Below are 8540 nucleotides of genomic sequence, written 5' to 3'. Positions count from 1 at the left end.
ATGTGTCTTACTGTTTTTAACTTCTGATGTGACCATCAACAATAATGAAGCTTCAAGTATTGCTGAGTAAGTGACAAGCTGAGTGTATAGAATATCACTTTGCTTCTTGATTATTGATCTTTAAGTGAAAATTTTGAACCAAGCTCAAGTAAGCAATTGGTGACAAATGACCCATGAAAAGCTCAAATTTCTTGAAACCTACCCACAAATATTTGCTTTCAGAATACCTTTAGAGTTTCAGTGTCTAAAATGAGAGTGGTGATATTTAGAAATTAATTAAGGGCATCATTTAAGTATAAATCAACAATCGGTGTTTCACATAAATGTTTCTGTTTCTATTTTACTTGTAAGCAATATATAAAGTGTTATTTTATTGTAACTATTATCATGGTTAGATTACAGAGCTATAAATTGATGAAATGAACTTAATGTTGAATAAGGAGATTTGCTTCTAGTAAATACACATCTTTTCACAGCAATGTATTATTGAAGCTGCATTGATGTCTAAATAAGGTTAGAAACACAAAATTTTCTGTAACTGTGGACAACACAATCTGATTTTTTAAGACATAAGTTAGTGTCATTGAAAATCTCATATGTTAGTGTGGTGTCAATAAAATATATAGCAGTTATTACCTGCCATAGGGGGAAAACATCCCTTCTCCATTTTCATATAGTTGCATTTGAACTTGATGAAGTCTCATATCATGGAGGCTGTGAACTACAGCATACACACCATTGTAAATACTAATGCTCTCTTCACTCATGGCTACATCAAATATATGACTAGGTAGCACATCCAAAAAAGTGTTGATTTGACAGTTGTCCAAGAGATGAAAATTAATATCAGAAAATGAGCACTTGAAGAACAAATTCCACAACTTCAGAAGATAAATTTCTTCTGGGTATCTATTAAGATTAAATGTTTGAATGAATTTGGTAAACTCAAAATTTTCTCTATAATTGTGCTTAAAAATTAGGTTTCCATGGAATGAGTCAAACATGGAATAATCAGGAACTTCAGTAGCATGGTGATTAATGCTCATGTCCCAGACTTTCCATGTCAATAATTTTTGCCCAATATTTCTCATTAGATCTTCTAGAGAATCAATGTCACCATAAACAATTATTACATTTGTCTCATCCATATTTACCAGAATCTTGGAAAATATGAAGCCCATGTGGCTGTGATCATTTTTACAAAAGCAAAGCAGACTCTTTGTCTCTCCATCTCCTCTCTAAAATCTAATAGAATTTTATTTCCTTTGTGGTCATCAAGGAGGATGAGACCTACCCATGACCACCTAAAATGAACCATCAAAAAACAATGGCAAGGGAAAGAGATGTGTCCTTGGGGACCATTTGGTCATTCAAGGCAGGATCACAAAGTCCAAAAGTAATCTGAACCAAATTGGTGAAAAAAGGAAGAAAATTAATATCAAATAAAAATTCATTCCTGAAGCAATAGACGAAAACAGGAGAAGATTTTAAAATAACATTCCATTTACTAGATTTTACAGAAATTTCCATTAAGTCTGTAATTTTTAAGGACTTACTTGGTTTCATTTACTACACCAACCTATCTTTTAGAAGCAAAATATATCTGGATTGAACTCTGGGTATGTTTTGATGTTTGGATAATTGATAAATGGCTCTTTCAGTTTAAAGACACCTATAATACGAACTAAGAAAATTGACTCTCAGGGTGCACATCCAAATTTTCTCACCTGGGGACATTTCAAGAGCTGAAGCAATGTCCCAATTTGGGCAGATGTTATTCATAATGTTCCTGTGAGTGCAGCAGAAAATTTTTTCTTTTTACAATTGGAATTAGGCAAATCCTTTCTCTGCCTATGAGCAGTGAGCCCAACAACAGTATTCATAAGTGTTTCCTTCTCAGTGAATCTGACAGTGTAGAAATCAAATCCAAGAGATATGTTGGGTAAAAGATTGGGGTTCCCATTGACCTCCTCAAAGGCAAGTAGCAGAGCAAGAATATACTGGTAGTACTTAAAGTTATACGTGTGTAAGTGACGTAAAAACATAATAATATAATCATATATACCATATATACTACACACATTCACATATTTATTACACAAAATGTTCTAGTTCAAATTTGATTATATAAAACATGTAATTTAATGTCTTCATTATGAATTGATGAACTACCTTAGGTAAATATGTTAGGAGTAGGTAATATCTCATTAGTTGTAGATCCTCAAATCACATATTATTTATATTTTATAAGTTGATTCCTTATAAATTCTGTTTACAAATCAGGAATCATATTTCTCCCAATAGCAGATTTGTTGATATCTAGCCTTCTCAGGTTCCTTATAAAAATCTACTATTCTATTATCAACTCAACAACTTTTAAAAAATAATATCTTAATTAAATAATATTTCAAAGATAATTTTATTTCATATGTGGCCATTGTAGTTATTTATCTGATATAATTTTTTTATTATGGCAGCATGGAATGACTAGTGTCATAGAACAAGCATAGAAAATCCTGCTTCTGCATATGAATAGATAAGGTTAAAAAGAATGCAGCACCATACCCTTTATATTTTTATCATTATGAGTATTATGTTGTTTTTGTGTGAGACTGTGTCCATGTTCACCTCTTAATACATACATTTCTATGGATTTCAGGATGTATGTATTCAAGACAAAACATACGCGTGTTGATTCCTAGCTATTTGCCTTATTTATAAAGAGTTCAATTTATTTATGTATGTATACATATATTTAATTATGCATTCATGAATCTATGCATTTCATTCATTTAGTGCTCAGTTGCTTGTTTGGTTTATTTAATAACACAGAGACACAATTTTACTGTATGTTGTTATGTATATCATGCTGGTCTTGAACTCAGAAATACCCACCTGTCTCTTTCTGTAGACTATTGGGAATAAAGTCTTGCACCAGCATATCTGCCTGATGGGTTTCTTTATTTTCTAATCACCTATACCTAGATTGCTATAGAGTAATCTTAAAGAGATTCTCTTTTTCTCTCTCTTGCTTTCCACATAATCACTAGATTACAAGTATATACCCTTATTCTTTTGGGAGGTATGAAATCAGTTCCTCACAGTTATATTTCATTCTCAGCTTCTTACTTTTCTTTATATGTATTCATATAACTGCACTAATAACTGCAGACAGTGGTTAATAAGAGGCTATGTTGACATTTCCTCTACAAAGGGAATAAATCTATAGCTCTACACTTTAGCTTCAGGCACATATTTTAAACTAGGTCAAAAAATACAGCATCATTATTTTCCAAGATATCTAAGCAGCCATCTCTATGTCACATACTAATTTTAATCACCTCTGTGTCCACTTGAGCAAGGAACTCAAAGATCAAATCATACTCAGCAACATTTTGTTTCATATCCTTCCTTGGATGGCTCATTAAGCAACATTTAAAAGATTTCACTGTTGTCCTAAAAGAAAGTTCCAAAGTCAATATTCCTCCAAACTTTTAAAAAGAACAAACCTCTCTTCCTTGGGTTTATTGAATGTGAAGACGCACAATGACCATAACAAATCTTAAGAAGGAAAACATTTAACTGCAGCTAACTTACATTTTGAGAGATCTTGTCCATTTCATAATGGTGGGAAACATTGTAGTATGGAGGCAGAAAAGGTATGGGACAAGAAGCTGAAAGTTCTATATTTTTATCGACAAGCAGCAGAAGAAAAGACAGTGGACAAAATTGAACTGTTTGGAGTTCTAAACCATTCCTGCTTAGGGACATACTAACTCTAACAAGGCCAAATGGACTCCAACAAGTCCACTCAGTATGAGCCAAGCATTCACACAAATGAGGCTATTGGGTCCATTTCTACTAAAAGCACAAAAATATTGCTGTTTGATTACTTGTTGAAGAAGTGTCAGGTTTCTTAAATGATGTGATTTTTTTTCTAGACAAGTAAGATTCCGGGATGGCCCCACTCTCAAAGTTATTAGTGCAAAACAATATGAACTTGATTGAGAACTGTATTAAATTTTGTTAGGAGCAATTTCCCTGAGTGGAGAGGTGATCTGATGATGTTGCAAGATTTTGCTAACTTATTTTCCTAGCAAAAGCAACAATTTGTTGTGAATGAATTAAATTTTTCATTATCTTCATGCAAAGGATGAGAAATCAGAATAAACTCGAATATGTCCAATAGACAAAGGTAATTTCTAAACTGAACCAAGAATTGTAATTCTGAATATTGGAGCTAAACTTGTAAAATAGGTATAAAACAATGACATAGTTTTTTTTTTTAACAATGGGCTTGTCTGTACTATTTAAAAGACAATAAATATAGTCACTACATTTTTTTGTTATGCAAAGGTTTCTTGTGTGAGAAAAAATATTTTAAGATGCTAATAATCGAAGTAAGCTGTTTCAGGAGGTCATGAGTAAATATAGTTTTTGAGGTTCAGTCCTGTACTGCCAGGGTTTGCCTGCAGGAGCTGTTAGATAGTTCTCCAATGACAAATGGATTGGTTGCCTGAGGCTCTTGAATTGCTTCTATTGTTTGAGGAGCCTGAGGTAGTACCCTCACAATGTTTTTCTGACTTAATAAGATAACTGTATTATTGGGGCTTACAGCAACAGATAGGAGAGTGCCTTTTTTTTCAATCTCTTTTTTTATTGGATATTTCGAGTGTCATTTTTATGATAGCTAGATTGGAACTTTTTAAGCCAGTGGTACCCTTTCAGACAAGGAGGGCAACTAGTTTGAGTTTCTGCTCTGATTGGAGCAAGAAGAATTAAAATTTATGGTACCTCCAGCCTTACTGAGACATTATTGGATGATATGCCCAGTCTGGTTAATTGAATAATTTTTTGAGCAAACCCTAAATTAATAAATATTTTTCTGTCCTTGATTAGAAAGATTTTGTATGGTGTTCTAGCATTGTGTGGTTGTTGTTAGGGATACACACTAAAAGTATGGAGTAACAACCTCAGCATATGTTTTAAGTAAATTAACAGATTTTTAAATTGTCTTTAGGAGAGAGTAACAAGTGGGTATAGGCAAGATGTTTTAAAATAATATCTTTGGATTTAAAACCTCTATCATCTGGGCAAAAGAATTCTCAATTTTTTTTCTGGTTTCTATATCATATTAACAAGCCTTTTGGTATTTGTATCTCTGTTAGGCAAGCATCTCCATGCTCTTAGAGCTACAGCTACTATTTTTACTATAACTTCCTTTGTCATTTTTGGGGGAGTTGTTTCTTCAAAATTTTCCCCATACCCATAAACATTTCATATGTTTATGTTTTTCTTTTTCAATTTTATTTTTCTTGAATAATTTATGGATTTATATTTCAAATTTTATCCCCTTTCCCCTCCGTTCCGATACCTCCCTGCTTTTATGAGGAGGCTCCCATTCCCACCCACCTGGCTTTCCCCTTCATTGGGGAAATGTGCCTTCATGGGACCAAGGGCTTTTCCTCCTATTTAAGCTGGACAATGCCATCCTGTGGTACATATGTGGCTGGAGTCATGGGTCCTTTCATGTGTACTCATTGGTTGGTGATTTAGACCCTGAGAATTCAGGTTGGGTTCTTTTTGGTTGATGTTGTTCTTCCTATGGTGTTGCAAACCCCTCTAGGTCCTTCAGTCTTTAGTCTAACCCCTCAGTTGGTGTACCCTTGTTCAGTCCAATGATTAGCTTCAATCATCCTCGTCTGTATCAGTAGGGCTCTGGAAGAGCTTCTCAGGAGACACCTATATCTGGCTCCTGTTAGCAAGCACATCTTGGCATCAGCAATAGTGATTGGCTTTGGTGGCTGTATATGGGATGAATCCCCAGGTGGGTCATTCTTTGGATGACCTTTTCTTCAGTTCCTGCTCCACACATTGTCCCTGTATTTCCTCTCATGAGTATTTAGTTCTACCACCAAAGAAGGAATGAAGCCTCCACAGTTTGGTCTTCCTTAATATTGGGCTTCATATGATCTGCAATTTTTTTAAGTATTCCAAGCTTTTGGGCTAATATCCACTTATCAGTGAGTGCATACTATGTGTGTTCTGTGACTGGGTTACCTCACTCAAGATGATATTTTCTAGTTCTATCCATTGATGTGGAGAAATAGGAGCACTCCTCCATTGATGGTGGGATTGCAAGCTGGTAGAACCACTCTGGACATTGGTCTGGTGGTTTCTCAGAAAATTGGACATAGAACTACCTAAGGACCCAGCTATACAACTGCTTGGCATACACTCAAAATATCCTCCAACATATAACAAGGACACATACTCCACTATGTTCGTAGCAGATTTATTTATAATAGCGAGAAGCTGGAAAGTACCCAGATGTCCTTCAACTGGAGAATGGATACAGAAAATTTGGTACTCTTACAACATGGAGTACTACTCAGATATTAAAAACAAAGACTACATAAAATTCCTAGGCAAATGTTAACTCTTTCTTTCTCATCCTTCTTTATCAAACATCTCAGATAACTCTCTTTCCAACAATTATTTATTTATCTTTAGTTTGGTGGGCTCTAGCTTCTTTAAATTGATCATGAGGAGTTGTAAGGAATTTAAATGACAATAATTCCGAAAAGGAATTTTTAACCTTTTTTATTCTCCATAATAACTGAAAAACAGCCTAACAATTTACCCTGTTGTAGAGCAGAGAGTACACCAGCAGCTGATCACAACCTGTTTGGACTCTTTTTATATTTATCAGGGAGTCTTTTTTTTTTCTATTTTTTTTTTCCGGAACTGGGGATCAAACCCAGGGCCTTGTGCTTGCTAGGCAAGCGCTCTACCACTGAGCCAAATCCCCAACCCTTTATCAGGGAGTCTTATAGAATGACTTATTTTTAAATGCTGCAGGGTAGACCAGATATGTTTATGATATTTTGTTAATTTCTTTTTTGAGTTAGCTTGCTTCTCAGAGGTTGATGTTTTCTTTTTTGATTTGTCACTACCTTCTTCTGAGCTACTTTTCTTAGACCTTTCTGTTGAAGAATAAACATTGAACTTAGATCCTAAGTGACACAGTAGGAAAGGAGTTTCCTCGCACGGAGGTGAATCTATTGTCTCCTGAACATATGTGGCTTTTTTTTTTTTTTTTGCTTATCAGCCAATGCCTTCCTAAGCACATTCCAAATAGCAAATGCTATAGGGGACACTCCTAATCCTCTGTTCTTTTTAAACCAGTTTTCAGTCTCTAACCGTGTTTTCTCCCATGTACCCATATCTAAATTTCTCCTTCCTGGAAACTGAGGACTGACCATTTATACAAACTGAAGAAAGTCAATCAGCTGGCTAGAGCTAACCCTAATCCCTTTTTTCTTTAATAGTATAGTTAATAACATCTGTAAAGAACTCTATGTCAATAGGTTCACGTTGTTCCATCCTGAGAGATAAAAGAAATGCACATAAACTGAAACTGATGGTTCCAGATCTAATATTAGTGCTGATAACTCCCAAAAGAAATGCTTTGAGAACTGCCTGGTGTAGCAGGCAATGAAAACCAGAGCTGATGATTCCTGATGTACCCTTGGCATTGATGGTACTCAAACAACCCAACCTGGCTGTGATGGCACCTACTATCCTGCCTCTGCAGATGGCAGCAGTCAATTTACAGCCAGAGATGATGGCTTCTGGCACAAGCCTTATGGTACCTAATTTCAACCTTTGCTGACAGCAGTTGGCAATATCAACTCCTATTTCTCACCCTCTATGAACAGGTCTGAAAGGTCCAATTGAGAGTCCAATCTGTGTAGACTTACCTTCTTCAAAGTCCCTGCCTCTTTTAAGGTGCCAATTTAGATGCCAGGAGCCTCCTGGCATGGAGAAGTTAGAGACAGGGCACAGAATAAGACTCTGGTGTGGCTTTGAAGTCTGAGGGTTTCCAAACATTCTAGTTCTCTAATTATACTGAAATGCTGACAATAACTTTGAAAAAGTCTTAAAAGTTTCTTGTACTTTCTCTGTGCAAAAAGCTGATGGTTTAGGAGATTGGCATCTGTAGCCTGGCAACAGGGAATTAAGTAATGTGGCCTTTGATCTATCTCACCAGGAACTGCATTGCTCTAACTTTTAGTCTGCTTGTTGGAAGTCACAGGAAGAAAAAAAGGAAGGAATGGATACAGAAAATGTGGTACATTTACACAATGGAGTACTACCCAGCTATTAAAGCCAATGACTTCATGAAACTCTTAGGGAAATAGATGGAACTAGAAAATATCAACCTGAGTCAAATAATCCAATCACAAAAGAACATACATGATATGCACTCACTGATAACTGGAAATTAGACCAAAAGCTCAGAATACCCAAGGTATACCTTTTGTGAATTGTAATTCACAAACTACGTGAAGTTCAAGAAGAAGGAAGACCAAAGCGTGGATATTTCAGTCCTTCTTAGAAGTGGGAACAAAACACTCACAAGAGAAATATACAAAATATAGAGCAGAGACAGAAGAAAAGGCCATCCAGAGACTGTTCCACATCCAAACACCAAACCCATACAACATTGATGATGCCAAGAAGTGCATGCACACAGG

Source organism: Rattus norvegicus, chromosome 4 (assembly GCF_036323735.1).
Source record: "Rattus norvegicus strain BN/NHsdMcwi chromosome 4, GRCr8, whole genome shotgun sequence".
NCBI lineage: Eukaryota > Metazoa > Chordata > Mammalia > Rodentia > Muridae > Rattus > Rattus norvegicus.
Note: the sequence above shows the minus strand (reverse complement) of the source record.